Source organism: Quercus robur, chromosome 1, assembly GCF_932294415.1.
Source record: "Quercus robur chromosome 1, dhQueRobu3.1, whole genome shotgun sequence".
In the NCBI taxonomy this organism is placed as follows: Eukaryota; Viridiplantae; Streptophyta; class Magnoliopsida; order Fagales; family Fagaceae; genus Quercus; species Quercus robur.
The window spans coordinates 32,786,391-32,807,666 of NC_065534.1; the positions used below are offsets into that span (position 1 = coordinate 32,786,391).

At 33.8% G+C, this 21,276-nt stretch overlaps 1 protein-coding gene and 1 pseudogene across 4 annotated transcripts in view; one reads left to right on the plus strand and one right to left on the minus strand.

Moving 5' to 3' along the window:
• Positions 1-21,276, plus strand: part of LOC126731682 (ACT domain-containing protein ACR9-like) — a 71,940-nt gene that overhangs the window by 36,402 nt on the left and 14,262 nt on the right. The window lies entirely within an intron of this gene.
• On the minus strand, positions 5,593-10,831 carry LOC126692097 (cytochrome P450 714C2-like; annotated as a pseudogene).

A 21,276-nucleotide genomic window follows, 5' to 3' on the forward strand; every position in this document is an offset into this window, starting at 1 on the left:
TAATCAATAAATGAATGATAAAATGTTTCACTAACAAAAATTTGTAAGCCTTAAATAAATATATAAGCATCCTTAACATCATTCAACATCGCTTGCTATTCTTCTCCCAAGAAACAATTTTGGTATCATGAATTAATGGACTTGACCTTGCAAAGCAATTAATTGAGTCGAGTATCAAGTATCATGATATATTTGAGCCAAGTATCAAAAAGCAATCTTGAGCTTGCAATCAAAGAGCAGTGGAATCTCGTCTGTTTTGAAGGAGATGCCAAGGTCTATTTTGACCATCTATCATCCCCTGACTTTCCTCCTGATTGGACTATTAATACCATCATCAATGATATCCGCAATCTTACTCTTTTTTTCTTTTTCTTTTTTTTCTTGTTGCAATTTCGTTTGGGTCAGGAGAAGTTATAATGCAGCAGCTCATGCTAATGTCAAGTTTGCTTTACTTTCTAGTCCTTTTTTGTGTTTTAATAAGGGTAATCTTCCTAAGGTCATCGAGTCTGTTTGTAAAAAAGATTACCCCAATTGTTATGTTTCTTAAGTTTCAATATCATTGCAGATTATCAGTATATATATCAAGTTTAATGATATTTTGAATCATCAATTTGAATAGGTTGTTTATTTGAAATTGTTAGAGATATATATTAGACATATTAGCCCAATGTAATAGGCCCAATCCCATTCCTGCTTGTACTAGTAGTCTAGGGTTTAGTCGTCTATATATACTCATGTTAGGGATCATTGTAACACAGGTTATTGTACTACACTCTCATACAATAAAGATGTAGCCCTTAAGGGATTCCTCCGTGGATGTAGGCCGTAAGGCTGAACCACGTAACCCTCGTATTCTCGATGTTCCTCTGCTATGCTTCCCCTTTCGCATCCACTCTAACATATTCAACATGGTATAACACATCGCGTTGCTAATATTTAACATGGTATCAAAGCCAAACTCCGTTCTTGGCATCAAACAAACATCTCTAGCAAGCAAAGAAGATTCTCACGTGCACACCACCATCAAAAGTCATATGCTTGTCGGCTGGATCTAGACTCCACGGCATCTCGCAGCCGCTATGGCTCTCACTGCTGTGTCCAGATCTTAAACCCAAGCTATCAGTGTCTCTCCCTATCAGATCTGTGCACATCAAGCCTTCGCCTGATGAAACCAACAAGACATACGTGCTCCACGGCATATCGCGACCAAAACCCAGAAACCCGACCTCCAACGGCAGCCGCACGCGCCACCACGCGCGACCAATGGCTCCTGGAACTCTCACACGCGTCGCCAAAGATTCTCGACTCCCAGCTCGGATCTCAGTCACACGCGCCGTCAAGCCGGCCTTGTCGTCCACCGATCCACTTAGCCTGAGAATCTGGTAATCATACGAACTCTCACGCGCCTCCACGCGCCGCAGTAGCCTCTGGAAAATCTCCCACGCGCAGCCATAGATTCTTGACTTCTAGACCGTCTTCTGGGCGCACGCGCCACTCTGTCGGCTTCCACGTCCGCCGATCTACGAAACCTGAAATTACGGGCCTCAACCGAGCTTACACGCCCCGCCACGCGCCTCACAATTTTCCGGTATCTCCTCCACGCGCCGGTGAACATCGCACGCTCCTGCCAGGCGCTAGAAAACTCTTGCTGATGTCATCTGACGTCATCACTCCACGTCAGCAGCCATGCAAGCAACTCCACATCAGCCTAGTCCACGTCAGCAAAACGTGATCAGCCACGTCAGCAGTGTCGTCTCGTCAGCACCACGTCACTTAGCTGACCGTTGACCCAGACCGACCCGACCCGAACCACCCGGATCTGACCCGTGAGCACTTTGACTTTCGCTTTGACTCTGGACCAGTTGACTTTGACTTTTTGCGTTGACCTTTGACCAAAAGTCAAAATTTCCAAAATGGCCTATCTTGCTCAGTTTTTCGCGTAGATTCCGATTTTAGGCTTCGTTTCTGCATTTAAGACTCCAAAATTAGTCAATTGGCACATTCTTCATTATGGTTTCTTCAAAGGCATTCTTCAAGGCATCTCCAAGTGATCTTCTCATGCTTATCCAACCTCAAGCCTTCATCGAGCTTCCGCCTTGAGTTTGAGGGAGGGTGTTAGAGATATATATTAGACATATTAGCCCAATGTAATAGGCCCAAGCCCATTCCTGCTTGTACTAGTAGTCTAGGGTTTAGTTGCCTATATATACTCATGTTAGGGTTCATTGTAACACAGGTTATTGTACTACACTCTCATACAATAAAGATGTAACCCTTAAGGGATTCCTCCATGGATGTAGGCCGTAAGGCTGAACCACGTAACCCTCGTGTTCTCGATGTTCCTCTGCTATGCTTCCCCTTTCGCATCCACTCTAACATATTCAACATGGTATAACACATCACGTTGCTAATATTTAACAGAAATTTTTGATTGGTACGCATTTAATGAAAATAGTATTATACTAGTCAATAACTTATGTAACGGAAAGGTTTAACATAAATTTTTTTATTTTTTATTTTTTTGTCTAGATATAAAATTTGATCATTATATTAGTTATTAATATAATTTTTGTTTGTTACAATAACTTAGAGGGTTATACTTGGGCCTTATGGAATGCTCAAAATAACTAGTAAATCAAATCGAGGAAAGCGGTTCAGCTCAACTGTAGTGTTGACCAGCTTACTTGGGTTTCTAAGGATCGACTTGCGAAGTTCAATTCTGTCCAGCTTCCCTAACAAACCTGACCTCTCAAGCCTCAGGTTTCAAGGAAACCGCCAACTTCGGAGTTTTATAAGATTAATTTTGATGGCGCTCTATTACAGGGGGAGAATAAGTCCGGCGTTGGAGTGGTCATCCGTAACTCCTAAGGTCTAGTCATTGCTTCACTATCCCAACAATTTCTACAAAGCTTCCAGGCGGTGGAGATTGAGGCCATTGTTGCTAGCTGTGCTCTTGAGTTTGGTTTAGAAATTGAGATTGCTCAAGCTATATTGGAAGGTCACTTTATGGTGATTATGAATGCTCTAGAGGATGATGAGTTGTCTTGAGCTTTCTTTGCTCTTCTGATTCAAGATGCCAAGGTATTCTCTAGGTCTTTTACTCAATTACTATACTCTCATATTAGGAGAGAAGGTAATAATCTTGTCCATAGTCTAGCTAGGTATTCTATTAATGTCTCAGATTATACTGTGTGAATGGAAGATGTTCCACTATTTTTTCATTCTGTTCTTTATACTGATATAGCCAATTCTTTTTAATAAAATCTTCAGTATTTTTTCTCCAAAAAAAAAAATCGAGGAAAGTGGTGATTACACCTTTTTAAACCACAAAGTTCTTTTTTAATGAGTCTATCCCTACAAATCTTCAAAAAATTATTTAGAGTACAAGCGATTATGGTTCGTGCAAACGAGGAGTTCATGAAGAAAATACACAGTTAGATTCCAAAAGTTTGACAATGTTGTAGTAGGAAGGCAAGCAAGGCATTTACAAATGTAACAATAGTGAATTTAGTTGTATAAAGGTTTTGTAAGTAAATTGTTGTAATTGCTCTTTTGTTGTGGATATTATATGTCGGATCTCAAGAGTGGATTTTCCATTGAACAATTTTTTCATTGGTTTTCTACTTCATTTTATCAAATTGGTGTGTATTTTTATTATTTTTATTTATTGATATTTCATTATTGTTATTGACTTAATCGTCTTAGTTTTGGTATTTGATAATTGATATTAGCATATAACTAATAAGTTTGTGTGTTGATTAATAAATAAATTGTTTAATTGAACAATTAATTCAATTATTCCACTAAATAAATATTTAAGGTCAAATAAAAATTTTCAATTGCTATCAAAGTATTGAGAGGACATTGGGGTCCAAAACAGTTACTTCATATTTACAAATTACAAGTTTGCAGTGTAAAAGTTTTGTGGCTAAGTGACATTATCTGGTCTCTCCTAAAAGGGGAACCTAACTTCAAAATTTCCCTCCATTTGTTTTAAGTGATTAAAAAAAAAATACCAAACACATCTACAGTAACATTAGTTCACATGATAAAGTACAACAATAGATTTTGTTATAAAAAATAATAAAATATATATAAAATAAGACCTTTATGTTGGAAAACATAATTTTACATCTCATACAAAACAAGCAACGGAAATTAATAGATCTACTTCATTCATATGAGAAACATGGAAAATCTGAATTTTATAAACAAAGAAAAGCGTATCTTGATATAGTGAAATTCAAAACAAAAGAAGATTGAACTTAGGAAGAACTTCAATCTTCACTCTAATTCCACATATGTCTAAAGTGTATGGTCTCTCAATCAGTTTTGTACGCACTTTTTTTTTTTCACAGAAAAAACTTGTTCTATTTCAAAAACTATTTTCTTTTGTTTCACTTGTACTTAGTAATAACTACCTTAGCAATTATTTTATTTGATAACTCTTATTAATTAATTAACTGATTATCTAATTGGGTTGACCTTTTGGACCAGTCCAATTGGACTATAGTGTGTGGCTTGGGATGGAACCAAAGAGACAAATAAAACTCCAACTTCAATAGGCTTTGGGCTTATCTGTCAACTCTTAACAAACCCAAAATTATCATTAATTATATTTAATATCACTATATAAATATAATTGCACTCTAGGCTTTATTAATAAAATTAAATCTCAAGACTTTATTATCTAAACAATTAACATATTCATGAAAACATTCATAGTAATACAAAGTCATAATATATAACTGTCACTTTGAAAATTATTGCCTCTTGATCCTTGAGTACCCAGTTTAATTCTTTAAGTTCATATATTTATTAAATCAAATTTCACAAAATATAAACTTTAGTAACTCTTTACTAAAGTGGTTAGGCCTAATACTCTTAATAACTAAACCCATTAAATTTATCGCAAAAGAATATTTTATATCTCTATAAAGAGGCTATGAATTCTATCTTTAGAATATGTGTTCTTTCAACACTACGTGTAATTGCCCAACATATTGAGATTTTGACCTTTAGATTAGATCTCACTCCTGATATATCAAAACAACCTACATTGAGAGTTTATGTAAATGAAAGTCATGAGATTTATTATTCAATTAACAATTGTTAATAGAATAATTAATCTCACAATAGTTCAATTCAATATGTCTTACACACTTAAGACACATTAACATATCAACTAAAAGTCTCTACTTTCATGATCAAGACAAATCAACTTTGTTGACATGTTATAGTATTTACAGATGAAATGCCCAATTATATCTTCAACTAAGAACTAAAATTTTGAGTTTACAAAGAACTTGTAATTTATATTTTCTGTGACTAAATCACATAAATAACATAAAATGCATCTCAAGGATTATATGATAATGTTCAAATATTCATGCTACCATTATTTTAGATAATAAAACAACTTTATTATTTATAATATCATGTCATACATGGTATCATACAATAGGATTTTAGGGCACCAATCCTAAGTTCTTAACACTTTATTCATTCAACATCTATGGCAACACTAATTGACATGATCTTTGTTCATCCCATGAAAAGGAAAACTCCACATCCTTTTAAAGTTGGCATGATTCATATATTTTTAACGAGGAGATTCACCCCATGTTCAGGCTCTACAAGCAAACCAAATCGAGGTGAGTGGCGATAATTAGGAGAAATGTCGAGACTAAATTTGGATACGACCATAGCAAACAAGACCTTCAGTTCTGTTATGGCTAAGTTTTGGCCAGGACACACACGAGCACCAACACCAAATGGTATATAGGCTTGTGGAGACTTGCATGCCCCAGAAACTCCATTAGCAAACCTTTCGGGATTGAACTTGTCTGCATCAGGTCCCCATAGTTCAGGATCTCGATGCAATGCCAACATCAATATCCAAATATTAACACCCTTTGGAACACATGTATCACCGATTCACCAAGTTTCAAATCTTGCAAGGCCTGCCTTGACACAAAAGCAACTCCTGGGTAAAGTCGCAATATCTCTTGAATCACCATTCTTAACTGCACAAAACCAACAATAATTTTGGCTTAAATAAGGATCAATGTGTTACATACCACGCCCACCCACGCCAAGAGCCTTATAGCTCAGTGTCATTACTTGATCTCATAGAGAGCTAGAACTTTATTTCAAATTCACGCCCACACTTACTGCAAAAATAAATAAATAAAATGTGCAACATACCACTTTCATTTTGCCAAGTATATTGGCATCCGGGGGTTTATCCCCACAAACTTCTTGAACCTCAGATCGAACGCGGGCTTGCCACTCAGGATGCGAGGCCAATAGCATTAAACCCCATATTGCAACAACGGCATTAGTTTCAAAGGCTCCAAGGTATACGTCCTTGCAGTCGTCAACTATAAATTGGTCGGCTGTGGATGGCCCAAGCTCACCATTCATGGAACCCGCCATAAGTGTTTGCAACATGTTCTCCGAAGTAGTTGCTTTATTTTTCTTCACTATATCCATAATTATTGCATAAATCTCTTTTTCTAATCCCCATACCACTTTATTCTTCTTAGTGGGAAGAAACCTGATCCAAAGGATACGAGAATTTTCAATAATGTCACATTTATACACTATTAGATACAATAAACAAAATCTCAGTAATGAAATGGAGACAATTCTTGTCCGATTGTAATAAACTTCGCATGTGGGCCATTTGTCTATTCAAATTTAATAGACACAAACTCTTTTTTATATATGTTAGAAAACACTACTCATGAAATGGTCATACTATTTATTAAGGGACGATAGGCCTATGGCTATGGGATTTAGGATTCTCTCCATTTTTAAATGGAAATATTTCATATTAAAGATTATAAATTTAGACGTTTTACAATGTCACATTATTTAAATCTTAAATAACGTAACACTTTATACACTGTTAGATTCATAAAATAAAATCCTAACGACAAAAGTTTTATTATTAATTTCAATCATTTTGGTTTTCTCAATCACACAAGTGGCCTTACATGAAACAAATTTCAATACGCTCACACGAGACATCACGAAACTAATATCTAAGTTATCTAACAATTGATGCATATGCTTCAGAAAAATGATGTAATCAACCTCTGTACATGGGGAGTCACACGTATTTCACACTCAAAAATATTTGTATATGTTTTAGGATTAAAAATAAAAAAGAACTTACGAAAAATAGAGAAATAACGTACCTAGAAAACGGAACACCACTAAGTAAGGTCGGTGTGCTCATGACATCAATAAGAGTTTTAAACTTTGGAAACAACTTCATTCCTTCGAAAAAGTTGTTCCCAAACATCATCTTCTGCTTTGACTACATTGTCCCATGATTTAATCAGTGTACGTGCAGATTCAACAATTATGTCCACCGTGTCCTGAAACCATATGATTCTCGTAATATAAATGGTGCAAGTGTTTTGGTAATGGCATGTTGAGAATTGAGATATATTCCTACTTATTACAAATTGTGACACTGTAATTAAGAAGTACGAACATTCCAAAATTCCTAAAATATTCGTATTGAACACTTTAGGAGCACTCTATATATGTGTCCTCAAAGTGTTGGTTGGTAGGATTTTTTTATTTTTATTTTTTTGAATTTCTTTTATTTTAGATATGTTTTAAAGATTTTATAATTGTTATTGTTTTGGAAACAAAAATTATGCATACAAATAAATAAATAAAATACACCTAAAGATGATTATTGATTAATGAATTAATTGTCATATTTTACTATATTGTGTCATGATTTTGATAATTTTCATATTTTATCATGTTTTAATAATTGTCATTGATCTGTTCATCAAAAAAAAAATTGTCATTGATCTGTCTTGTATACTCATATCTGTTTTAGTGTTATATTCATGTTTATTTTTTTATTTATTAGAGAACAATTTTACCTTAACCTTCTCCATGTACAATTGGGGACCTATCGTTTTTCTTTGGTGGGACCAAACTGCACCATTTGTTGATATAAGGCCCTTGCCAAGTAAAGGTCCCCGATCTTTCTGAAGATAAGCAGGCTTTCCCAAATCCCATGACTTAAATATGCTTATTTCTTTAACAAGTTTAAGATCAGTCACATACAAGAAGTGTTGCCTTCCCAGTGTAAACATGAATGTTCCTCCTATAATAAGAAAGAGATAGATGACCATCAAGCAAGAGCACGATAGTAAGACAAAATGAATAACCAAAAGAAAAAAAAAAATATATATATATATATATATATAACAGATTTTTATGTGTTCCTATTATAAATATAAATAAATAAAAATTTTATAAAAATATAAACTATAACATCAAAGACATGAGTAATACTAAAGATACAAATTTTTTTATAAAAATTTTTACAAACTGCTGATGTAGTGAGTAATTATTGGTAAATGAAAAAGTAATGTTAATAGTGGGTTTAGATGAAAACCAATAAGAAATTGACCATATCAACAATTTGTAAAAATATTGAAAAATAGTATGTGGTTATAGCATTACTCTAAATACATTACAGATTACATTAGATAGATTTTACAAATTGATTTGCCATTAATTATAAAAATATAATTCAAACATTTATACATAGTAAACTTGAATTGTACTTTTAGCATTTTCCAATATAAATATAAAATTGAAACATCCATCTATAAATATAAAATTGAAAATTTTGACTTTTTGTTGACTAATTCTAATGTTAACACATAAGTTTTTGAAATCTCACCATTTTTCATGTCGTTATTTTAATATATATATATATATATATATATTTAATTGAGTTTAAATTCTATAAAAATTCTCTATAAAACCTGATATTTACACCAATTATTATAAAATTGTCACATCGAGTTTGATAATTTTGTTTGGAAAAAGTCTAGGATTACAAAAATTTCACAACAATGACATGACAGAATGTGATTAGTAAAAATAATAATAAATTCATATGTAAGTGATAATTAACTACTCACAAATTACCATATTAGGGTTGTGACAAAAAAAGTTATGCAATAATTTGTACATCTACAGCTACTCTTTTGTTTGAGGTAGGGGTGTCCAGGCAAACCGGCGACCCGGCCAACCCGTCCAACCCGCCGCCACCCGATCCGACGACTCTAGCGATCGGACGCGGTTTCCAACTTTGCTAACCCAACACCCAGCAGGTCGGTTATCGGTTTTTCAGTTCAAAACCCGTGAAACCCAACCAGAACCGAAGTTCATGCAATATCCGGCCATTTTTTCCAGATTCCGGCCACTTTTTTCACTTAAATCCGTCGATTTCTGGCACAATAAACACCGGATTTAGCCGAACCAGTGATTTTTTATCACGATTTGTCAGAAATCTCGCCGGATCCAACTAGATCTCACCGGATCTGGCGAGATCTTGCCGCGTTTCGAAGAATTCCGGTGAGATCGATTTCACCCGAAACCGACCACCACCCGCCGGCGACCCGAACCGACGAATACATTACTGCTGCGGGTCGATTGCAGGTTGAAAAACCACTCACCTGAACTATTACGGGTCGATTGCGGGTTAGGCAAAAACCCGACCCGCCCGACCCATGGATAGCCCTAGTTTGAGGAGATTGTGGTCCTATGAGGCTACAACTACTCTTTTGTTTGAGAGCTGGGACATCGGGAAACGTGAGTAATCTGTAATGAAATTTTTTAGTTATTTTAAAATAATAATTTAAAAGCGAAGTCTCCATCCCATCAACTTGACTATTTCCTTTTCTTTTCTTTTTTTTTTCTTGACCGGATTATTTAGACATGAAATATCATATTTAATTATGTAGTATATTAAATGTTTTGAGATATTATCATATCATACAAATATATCAAACTACTGTATTTTAAATATTTCTAATTTTTGTAATTGATTATAAAAAATATCTCTTATCTTAATTAAGACATTCTTGAACATTATAAATAATGTTTATAGGTAAATTTGTTAAATTGTGTACATTAATTTTATTTATTTTCATATATTTATTTTCATATTATTCCTTAATTACTAAAATTATTACTACATTTCACAACTAGACCTTAGTTCAACCTCAAAAACTTTGAATTTTTTTTTTTTTCAGTTTTATGAACAAATTTTGAAATCATGCATAACATTACTCCTAATTCTTATACACATTAAACACAATCTTAATAAATAGTCATATTACTTTTAGCTGACCTCATATTGTGACAAATATTTTTTTAAGATCTCTTAACTTTACACCTCCCAAAATATATATATATATATATATATATTCTACTCTATATTTAAACCCTCTAATAAAATCATGGTAAATCATAATAAATGCCATTATTTGGAGAAATAAAAAATGTGAAAAATCATATTATATTAAACTTTTGTAATTTCCTGTAACCAAATAATGTAAATTTGTCTCCCTCAAAAAAAATAAAACGGTGTAAATTAAATAGTAAAACTAGTTCACATATAAAAATAATAATTAAAAAAATTAAAAAAGAAAATAAAAGAAGAAGAAGCAAAACTGGAAAATGATAAGCAAAAATTGTGTTCTAGGAAAAATTTATAATGCATACCATACTGCTTTGTCCACTGCTTGAAATATGGGAAGAGATTTAAAGAACAGTAAAATGGTGAGATATCCTTCGGGTCTTTATTTGCAGGATCAGAATTTGGAACCACTGACATTATCTGCTTTATTTCTGGAATGTTACCCGTTATAAGAGAAGGCAAAGGACCTATGATCCCTTGCCTTCTAAACTTTAGTCGAATATTTTCAAGCTTCAGCCAAAAGAAAAGGCATAGGCAAATGAGCAAAATGAACATGAGAATCAATAGCACTTGTTCCATTGCTCTTGTAGTGTAATGCTCACAATGCAATCAAAAGCAAGGCTCACAGTTATTTATATAGGTCCAAGGTATAGATTCACCTAGTAAATGTCCTGACAAAACAACAAAATTAACACGTTCAATAGTTTCTTAAAGGCAAATATCCACAAGCGTCCAAATTTAGAAGGAATGGATGATTAAGAAGCTTACAAAACTGCCAACTTCCTACACATCATTAACTACCAACCATATAGACGGTAATAATGCATTACAACAGGCTTAAGGAGGAGCATTTAGATCCTGCCATACACACACACATATATATATATATACACACACGGTAATAATGCAGTCAAATAGGATTATGGAAGCATTAGATCCTGCAAAAATTATCTTATATCATACATCCATTCCCCCTTTTACAGCACACATGCACAATGCATATATCGATTCCCAGTTTTACAGCACACACAATACATGAGATACATTCTCCAAGTCACCAACCGTTTGTCAACACTTCATAGATTGATTGAGACAACTCCAATGGGTCCCATGCATTGTTCACGGGACCCACAAACCTATTTTTTCACCAAAACTTTCATTAAAAATAAGTTACACATTTAAAAATTATTTTGTTATAGTGTTTTCAATTTTCAGCAAAATAAGCAGTATCCAAACACACAAAATGAGTTATATGTGCTCTAATCTCAATACTCATATCTTTACCCACATGTGGGTTCTTAACATTTATTTTGTTATTTTCTTTAGCCACATGCCTTAAATAGAATTATATTAAAACCACTAAAGAATTGTCATTTATTATTTTCATAAAAATAATGAATTTGAGTGGGGTTTTTATAAAATTTGTTCCTGACTCAAACCCAATAAATACAATACTTATCAAGAGCAAGGATGAGAAATATTTTTATTATACCTACTTTCAAAAACAGCTCTATGGTATCCATCCAAAAATCTTGATTTTGATAAAGGATGCTCAGCCACATGCATTTAGTTGGCACTTTAATTGGTTGCACATATTAGTAAAACTACAACTTTTGATAAAGCAGTACTCTTCAGTCATTCATACGCAAGTTTAGAATTAAGCAAAGTCCCATCACCTATGTGAACAGTTCTAATGTTCCACGGAGTAGCATTTTTGCTCCCAGACTACCTTCCCATTAGAGCATTCCCATTGGGACTGCCAAATGGGAAATATTGGGATGATTTAGCATTAAAGCCCAAATTGTAGAATGGCACGGTAGCTCAATGGTAAAACAAAATACTAATATTTTATTCATTTTCATTGTTTGTTTTATCAACTCCTCTCTCTCTCTCTCTCTCTCTCTCATCTCATCTCTCTTTTTATCTTTTTCTTCTTTTTCAGTTCTAATTCTCTCATTCAATCCCTCCCCCTCTCTTGTCCCTCTCTTCCCTTTCTTTTTTTTTACTTTTTTTTGTCTCTCTATTTTCCCTTCAATTAAGGGTTTGATGTGGTGGCAAATGCGGCAGCGTGTTCATGGGTTTCCAGTGTGGTTTGCAGCGACGAGATCGGCATCGGTATGGTGATGGATTTGGTTGTGGATTTCTCTATATTTGCTATTCGTGATGGTGGAGGTGGCTAATGTGGGTTTGTTTGATTATTTTTTTAATGGGTTTGTAGTTGGGTTTGTGGGTGTTTTTTGGTTGGTTTGTGCCTGGATATTTGGTGGGTTTTTGGTCATGGTGGTTGCTGTGTGGTGTGGGTTTGGTGTCATGGTGGTTGCTGTGTGGTGGTGACTAGGTTTTTTGATAATTTTTTTAATGGGTGTGGTTGGTTTGCTGGTTGATATTTGCTAGGATTGTGGTGGGTTTGGGGTCACGGTGGTTGGTGTGTGGAGGTGGTGTGGATGAGAGGGTGGTTTGTTGTGTGAAGGTATGGCTGACAAAGTGACAGAGAGATAGAAATTAGAAATAAGTGGTAGATAATTTTATATTATTTTATTGTATAATTTATGTTATTTTAGTGTGTAGTATTGTAAAATAAAAGTTGAGATGTTTGGAGTATTGTAAAATGGTATGGTATAATTGATAAAGTAGCTTTTTGAGATAGTAAAATAGGATAAGATAGGATTTTGGGATGGGGGTGCTCTTATTGCTTACCTACAAAAAATTTGCCATTACTTACCAACAAAAAGCCATACATCAATTGCATCTAACAGGTTCACAACCAACAAAAAGCAAGCCAGGACGGCGTAGCCAGAAATTTTTATTTGGGAGCCAACTTATGATATTAATTTATTAGCTTATACAAACTTCCATAAACATGCACAAACACAAATATTTATACACACCTATAACTTAGTATGCTCCATAATGAATCCTTAAAGTTTTCATTTTTAATATAAGTTAACAAATTATCAACCAAAGTGAGTAAAAAAAATTTCAATTGAACTAATGAAGTATTCAAAGACACGAATGATTCAAAACTTTAACAGACACAAGAACACATTTTACAATAAATAAAAAAATGAATGTGAAAAAAAAAAAAAAAAAAAAAACATTCTCTATAACACTAGACCAATTGGACAATTTTTTTAAGAGTATCATTGCACTAGCTCAAATATTTGGGGGGCCAAGTCCCATTTTTGTAGGCTAATAATTAAAATGTTAAATACTTATATTTATAGTGTGGGGCTAGAGAATTTGTGACTCTGGCCCACTCTACATTGGGGCCCAAGGCCCGAGCCGAGGAGAGACAATGCCGAGGACATACAACGAAAGTCCAAATGGCTTAGAGATATAGCCGAGGACGACTCTGTCCTCGGCATCTCAAAGCGCTCTTAGAGGAAAGGGCGAGTATGGTATAGGAGCGGTTCATGGAAAAGCTAAACACCTCTGCAATGATGGGGAAAGGACCCCTGAACAGTGTGGCGACAAAGGACAAGGGAAAGACTGCCATTACTGCAATTAAGTACTCTGCGCCTGACAGAGCAATGCTTTTTAGTTTTACAATCACCCCCAACCACTTTGGGTATGGGCTGATAGGACAAGTATCAGCCCTGGAAAGCTGGACCTACACGTGGACGTTGGAGAGAGGGTAAAGGCTAGTATAAAAGGAGAAGGAAGCAATCCATAAAAGAGGCTGGGAAAAAGGCCAAGAACCAGAGCCTCCTAGGCCGTGCTGAGTAGAAAGACTTCTTGGGCAAGCACAGTTCACTCTATGTGTCCACCATGAACACCATGACTAACCATTATCCTGTGACCAAGGCCTAGCCTTTTAATCCACTCTCTACAAATTTTATTGTTTGGGCCCTTAACGTTCGCACCCAATACCATTTTGGGGTCGTTACAAATTGAGTCCTTACATATAGTATTAAAATATTTTTAAAATTTTTGGGGGAGCCATGGCCCCCTCACTCATATATGTAGGTCCGCCCCTACAAAAAGCAATTATTAATTCTAATTTGGGCCTAATATTGATATCACTTTTTTAACTCACTTATAACAATATTTGTTTTTAAAATATTGTAGACATAGCATTACTCCAAAAATAATTTTGGCCCCTCAAACATAATCCTTAACCCCTTGTCGGAGCTGTTTTCAAGTGTAGCCACATGTTTTCCGTTGGAGGGGTGACTTTGCTAGACCCGAATTTTTTTAGGGAGTTCAACCCGGAACTCGACATTAGGCTGCATAGACCAATGGCTTCCAGTGCATTTTAAAGCCTACAACATAGATAAAACTCAAAGTCTAAGAATCATGATAATGGTTAAAGTAAATAAATAATATATTTAGCATAATAGTTTTGATTAAATGATGAGTTGAATATCATTACTATATATATATATATATTAAGTGATGTCCAATATTAAAGAATAATTAATTAAATGTCATCTGTCCGACAATGGGATGAGTCCAAAATAGTTCATATCCAGCTGCGGTTCATGGTCCATGTTCAACATAATAAGATATATCCAACAATGGTCTATGTCCAAATAATGTATGTCAAATAATTTATTTCCAGCCGTGGTTCATGTCCAAATAATATACGTCTAGCGGTGGTTTATGTCCGAATAATATACATCTAGTGGTGGTTTATGTCCGGTAGTAAGATTGATTCAATTTATTAATATATATGTTCATTAATGAAACATTAGTGAATCCATGTTTATTAAATAGTGGGATAATATTAAAGTAGTTTGCATCCAGTGGTATAGTAATAATGAGCAGGGGCGGCTTGATGCATTTGGGGGCCTAAGGCGAAAATTGATCATCTTATTTAGATGCAAAATTACTACTAATTAACATGAACTACATAGAATTTTTTTTTTTTTTTTTGAATTTTTAAGACAAAAAAAATTTGACAAAATTTTTCATACTTGTTGATGTGGTAGATTGATAGTGGTAAGTAAAACAGTGGTGTTAGTGGTAGATTTAGATGAAAACTAGTAAAAGTTTGCTAATTAAACTCTTATTATTATTCTTTTTTTTTTAGAAGTGCAACATTCACCATATTTTTTACAACAAATCCTAGATTTTAAACTGTTTTTTGTTTTTTATTTGAAAATATCACTATAATTATTTTTTTGCCATCAACAATAGGCTGTAATAACTTGCTACTTAGCATTAGTTGTACAAGTGTTGTGAAAAATATTGTGGACGACGTTGCATTTTTCTCTATTTTTTTTATTTTTTTTTCATCTAATAAAAAAATTTATTTTATTTATTGATTATAAATAATCCTATTGGTTAAAATTTAGGAGCCTTTTTTTTACTTGGGGCCTTAGGCGGTTGCATTTTTTGCTCCACCATAGAGCCGGCCCTGATAATGAGTTAACATATAATTAATAATATGATTTCAAAGATAAAGAAATGTTGACTTATCTTAGTATGGTTTGTGGTTCCAACTCACTTTATATGGTTTGTGACTCCAGCTACATAGTGTCAGTGAGCTGATAACATTTCAGCAACATAATAACATAAGTCTAGCGGTACAATGATAATGAAGTAAATATATTCAATAATGTAAATTTAGAGATAAAGACATGATGACTTATCTTTATGCGGTTTGTGGCTCTAGCTGTATAACATCAGTGGACTTATAACATTTCAGCAGCATAATAAAATGAGTCCATCAGTAAAGGATGATATTATGAGTCATTTCATGGTGACTTCATGATTGAAAATAAAAAATGGGTGCAACTGGAGGGAGAGAGAATATGTCCAACTGTGTGCATAGGTTAGTTAAGTTTATCCCCTTTATCATATACTTAAATGATTTTCCCCATATAACGCTCTTTTAGTTTTTAGTCAAATATGAGTAATATTGCCTTCCATGAGAAGGACTTTTAATATTATAAGTTTGTGTCTTTCATAAGAATGACTTTTTAACATTATAATTATATGTCTTCCATAAGAAGGGCTTTTGATAAAATGTTCTTGAAGGAGTGTTTGACATGTTTTAAGATATATGGAAATAGTAATATATATATATATATATATGTTTGTGAGATATGGCGTTTGTAATATGTATAGGAAGTATGTATAGATATTTTGTGAGAAAATGGATTTGCAAGATGTAAAGAGTTGTAGTGTTTGTTTACAAAGAGATTTTTGTAAGAGAAATGGAGAAGAAGATGTTTAGAGATATGGGCAGCAAGATAGACGAGTAATGTTGTCTTTTGTTGTGTTGTTATCTAAGAAGAGAGATTTTGTAAGAGAGATAGAGAAAGAGATGTTTAGAGATATGGGCAGCAACATGATGATATTTCAGAATAATAGAGTGTGAGAGAGATGGGTAGTGGTGTTATGGGTAATGGTGTATTATAATGGTGTTATCTAAGAAGAGAGATGGAGAAGTATGGATTTGTGTATATGGCGGCAAAATGAATGAAGTTTCAAAATAAGAGAGTGTGGGAGAGATGGGTAGTAGTGTGGTGTGTAATAGGTGTTATTTAAGAAGAGAGATTTTGTAAGAGAAATAGAGAAGTATGGAACTGTTTAGAGATATGGGCAGCAAGATGATGATATTTCATAATAATAGAGTATGGGAGAGATGGGCAGTAGTGTTGTGTAGTAATTGTTGTCTAAGAAGAGAGATTTTGTAAAAAATATGAAGAAGTATGGAAATGTTTAGAGTTATGGGCAGCAAAATGATGATATTTCAGAATAATAGAGTGTGGGAGAGATGGGTAGTAGTGTTGTGTAATAGGTGTTGTCTAAGAAAAGAGATTTTGAAAGAAAGATGTAGAAGTATGGAAATGTTTAGAGATATGGGCAGCAAGATAATGATATTTCAGAATAATAGAGTGTGAGAGAGATGGGTAGTAGTGTTATGGGTGTCTTGGAAGAGTGTTGGCTTTGTCCTTTTTATATAGAGCCAGGCATGTAACTATGTTTAAATTAGTTGAAGGGAAAATCAGCAAATAAGGAAAGATCTTTAACAAAATAAGTGATTTCTTTTGTGGGTTTTTGGTTTTTAGCCAAAAGAATAAATTTTGAGATTTAAGTTTGCTGCTGCAGCTGTACAGTAGCTAACACATCAATACAGTAGTAGTTGCACAGCAATAGCTGCTACATAGCAGTAGCTATCCTGACACAACTGGATGATGTCAGTTGTATGTCGCTATTCATGGTTTGGCTGAAAATGGTATGATATCTTTTATGTGATCTTTCTATTTATGGTGTTGCAAATGGAGGCTAAGGATCTATTCTTAAAATAGTAGGATTTCTTTTATGGGATATTTGCTTCTTTGGGTATGGGAGCAAGCTGCTAGGATTGGGCATTAATGGTTTGATGATGTCACTTTTGGATATTTATCAGTTGCTGGAGCTGTTGCAGCTTCTGCTGGAGTTAAAGCAGTTTCTGTTAGAGCTGTTACTGGTATTTTTGGTTAAGTTTCCTCTTTTGGAAAATTATATATTTAGTCCATGGGTTTATTACAATATAATTTTGGAAAGTAATTGACTCATTGGTTGATGTTTGATGAGCTTTGGAGGTTTAATTATGGTCTCTTTATATTATGACCAAATCTTGAGAAACAAGGAGGGCATTTAATGCTAGATAAGATATTAATTAGATTTTTTATATCTGAAATAGCCAATAAGATTTAGGCATATGTTTGGGATTGATGAAAATAATAATATAATTTATATGAAATAACATAATTAGATTATATGATGAATATTAAGTTTTAGATAAAGAACAATGGGGAGTTTTATCATTTTAAGTGTTATGTGATATAAGAGGCTTACCAGATGTTACTTATTACACACTGACTCGTCAGAGTTCAAGGAATTAGAAAAGACATGTCAAGCAACATGTTTTCTTTATCAACTTTGAACCGCTGGAGCTTTACTGAACATACTTCTTGGCCCTCCAAACCACGACTCCCAAATTCCCCTGATGAGACTCATGAGCTGAAAAATAAGATGATGTACCATGAGCTTTGATGAGATAATATCACCATGGGTGTTGGACCATGGGCTTTGGCATCGTTTTTTGGTAATTATGGGCTCTTTTGGGCTTTGAAATATATTTACCCAAAATCCATGATAATATTGATGTGGTGTGGGTTGCCAATGAAATAAAGTCATGTGGTGTGAAAATTTTTGTCCTCAATACCCCTTAAACCAAAAAAAAAAAAAAAAACCCTTAAATGACAAAAAAAAAGCTCAAATAACAACAAAAATAACACAAACGAAAACAAAACTAGATCAAACAAAAACAAGTGAACAAATTATTTAACAAAAAGCCTATTAAAAAAGAAAAATAAAAATAGTCTTTCAAATTTGTAACTCTTTCAACCAATTACATAAAAATAATCCAAAATTTCATTTTTCCTTAAAAAAAGACTAGAGAAAAATATTGTAGTCATGATTTCTCTTTAGAAGTGCCGGCAGTTATGCTCTTCTTAACTTTGCAGTCACAATAATTTTGCTCTACGTAGTGACTCAGCTCGGAATTGTAGCAAATATTATTAGTTTTTATTTCTTTTCTCTATTATCATTTCAATTATCTTACTTTATTAATCTCATCTTAGCATTCTCAATTCCCATTTTACTTCTTATCAATCTATTTTTTTTTCTTTTTCTCTTTGTTAGTAGAAAAAAATTCTAATACTTCATGCGTTTTTTAGTTTTTTCTTTTTCTTTTTTAATGTTGATATATTCAAGTTCTCTCTTAATTATATTTTGTATAATATAAGTTTCTTAGTGACCACCTTAAAAAAAATTCCTAAAGTCGCCACTAGTTTAATTAGTAAAATCTATTATTTTTGAAAAGAGATATGGGGTTCGAATCCCGCCTACATCAAATGTTGATTAGTGTCTTGACTTGATGATAAAAAATAACCATTATGGAGTGAATACCATAAATTAAAATTTTATCTCATCTATTAAAAACAATTTGGGACTTTAAAACATATCGTTCAAGCACAGAGGAATCGCCATGACACTAAGGGGGTGTGGTTTAGGGTGTTTATTACTCATTTTCCATAACTCATTACTCACTTTTTGTGGGACCCACACCAAATTAAATTGTTTGTCTAAGTTTTTGTTTTCAATTTTCATTAGAGCATCCACATTGGTGGTGCTAAATTTTTTAGCTTTCAGCACCTAAAAAAACCACTTTATCTATTTTAACTTACCATTTCACAACTCACTCCACATCAATGCTCTTATTTTCACACCAAAGTTAAACACTATTTATTTATTTTTTCTCTCTTATTCTCTCTCTCTCTCTCTCTCTCTCTCTCTCTCTCTCTCTCTCTCTCTCTCTCTCTCTCTCTCTCTAAAAGCCACCAAACCCAAATCAATTACCACCACCATGCACCATGTCTCTCACAAAAAAAACCCACTACCCCAAATCACGGCAACCTCAAGCTCAACCAAAAAACCAGCAACCAACAAAAAAAAAAAAAAAAAAAAAAAAAACCCTAACAGGCATCTTGTCCTATCCCACACCCTAACATCACATCACATATAGCATTGAAACCCTAAGATACGTCTAAGCATGCATCTCATCTCATATTTCATCCAAGGTAGCAAAATGTATATATCAAATCAAGGCAGAAACATAGACATGGTAAGATTAAAGAAACATGTGATTGCATCTAAACGTCATTCAAACAAACATACTTATACTTATCATCAAAACAACATATTCCAAATGCATGTTCATATGAATGCATGACTTACCTCACTCCACCATAGCACATATGCATCAATACATGTTCATATCATATGCATGTCCATGTAAACAAACAAATAAAAAACCCTAACTAGCATCAAAGAGGTAAACAAACTAAAACAAGACAAAATAGAGAGACAGGAACTCAAGTGCAAAACAAAAGAGATTAAACGAAGACTAAACATGTGAGAGAAAACAAAAGAAAAGGCAAACAGGACAGAATTAGGATTTTCTAGGCATGAGTATGTGTGCACATGCATAGGGTCTGTGTACACAACCCTACTGTATGCATACGCATACTTCGAGTATGCGTACGCATGCAAAGAGCATGCATACGCATACACACCTGAAACCTTAACCTAGAAACAGCAATAACAGAAATAGAGCAAAAACTCAAAACGATAAATCTAACAACCTAACATGCTTAAGGACAGAAAAATACATAAACCTAAACTAAACAAACATATTAAAATGTAAACAAGAAAAAGAACAAAAGAAAGAAAGATCAAAATAGATAAAAGAAAAGGAAAAAAGGACTTGGAACATTACCTCAAAACAAAAGCTCTTAGGTTTGATTTTGACTGTTCCCCTCTATCAAATCTATTCACAATCAAATACAAAAGTGATTAGTAATCTTAAAACTCGAATATCAAGGCCAGAAAAGGCCCCAATCAAAAAATATTGATTTGAGTATGTCTTGTGAAAAACTCCCTCTTTGATTCACTATTTCTAGTGAATCAAGTGTTTTCCTTTAGGATTTTTTGTATCTTTTGAAAAGGTACCATGTATGGCTTTTATATTAAGAAAATGGGAGTTTGGAGCGGCTCATAGACAATGTGAGATTCGCTCTAAAACCTCAACTTTAATGCAGAAAACTTGTCTTCATAGTTTCTGGAATCTTAGAATGCGTATGCATGCCCGTGTATGCATACGTATGCATAAAGCTCGCGTACGCAGGTCTAGGGCATGCGTACGCATTCACGTGTCTGCGTACACATGCCCTAGGGTTTCTGTGGCCTTTATTTTCCAAAAATGGTTTATTTCAACTCATAAAAGAGTTATATTTTCTATAAAAACCTTCCTCAAGTCAATTTAAGTCTGATCAAACTCTAAACCAACCTTGGGCTTTAGAATTTTACCATAATTAGGGAAGGGGGTCCGAGTCATAAAGGGTACAAAGTGCGGTGTCTATAATTGTCTTTCATTGCAGAAAGCTCTAATCTTAATTTACAAACAGACCTTCTGTTCTACCAACCTATAAAAACAACTATAATACAAAAATTTACGATCTAAATCT